This window comes from Microtus ochrogaster, chromosome 8 (genome assembly GCF_000317375.1).
Source record: "Microtus ochrogaster isolate Prairie Vole_2 chromosome 8, MicOch1.0, whole genome shotgun sequence".
Lineage (NCBI taxonomy): Eukaryota > Metazoa > Chordata > Mammalia > Rodentia > Cricetidae > Microtus > Microtus ochrogaster.
The window spans coordinates 43,525,382-43,526,430 of NC_022015.1; the positions used below are offsets into that span (position 1 = coordinate 43,525,382).

A 1,049-nucleotide genomic window follows, 5' to 3' on the forward strand; every position below is an offset into this window, starting at 1 on the left:
AAACAGAAATAAATATATAACAAAATAGACTTTAAATTTTTGTTGATAGATCCATACCAAAGCAAAGTAGTCATTTCTATATCATATCCCCCTTTAAATGTAGAGAAACTTTTATAAAGATTATTTGGGGAATTTGGGTATAGTTCTCTCCAAACTGCTTTCTGCTTTTTGTTGAGCAAAGGAATTTTGGGGTGTGTTCATGGAAACCTTTTGGGGAGTCTTGGTTCATCAAACCACATTAGTCTGGAAAGATCCACAGGTTCTCATCCTCTGTGGAAACAAAAGAAGAACCTCTTTTCCGAAGCAACAAATCCTTTGACCCAAATTCTGACCCAAAATATGATACCTTTAAAATATACATGCTGGTTTAGCTTAGCAGCCCATACAATGAAATGTCTCTCCATATTTAGCTCCTTCACAGTCAAAAATTTAAAGAAAACACAATAATATACATAATCTAGACTCTTTGTGTATATTCCCATCTCTAATGGCTATTCTTCTTACTCTATTACTTTTAATACAAGTTTAATATTTATTTTATTATCTTTACTCCTTTAATCTATGACTGTCTGTACTCTTACATTGTGTTTACTGTCTCTTTACTCTTTTTTTTCTTTCCCAAGCCTACATATATTTTTTAACACATTATGTCTTTTATACTTAGAGCTCTTTTATGTCTGAATCTGTCCTATTGTGTATCTTAAATCCTTTTCTGTCCAGGAGTGCTTCTTAAAATGCTTAACAGCCTTACTAGGACTAAGGCTGCTTTGCCTTTTGGCTCTGCCCAATCCAACATGGTTGAACAAAGGTCTATTTAGCGTGAGCCATGCTCACAGCCCCATTTTCAGGCACATAGTGGGTCTATGTTGCCATTAAGAATGTTGTAGCACTAAACTCACCAACCCCATTTAAATGCTCAGTAGCCAGACCACCCAAAAGAGTCAGAGCTGCCTGTGCTGGAGAACCAGGAACTGCTGTTTTTTAAAGAAGCTGCACAGTTCTTTACTGCATCTCTCTAAAAGCAGCCACAAGCCCATCTAGAAAAAAAA

At 35.8% G+C, this 1,049-nt stretch overlaps 1 protein-coding gene across 1 annotated transcript in view; it reads left to right on the forward strand.

The window, feature by feature from the left end:
- LOC101984651 (glycine N-acyltransferase) overlaps positions 1 to 1,049 on the forward strand; it is a 15,068-nt gene that overhangs the window by 8,705 nt on the left and 5,314 nt on the right. The window lies entirely within an intron of this gene.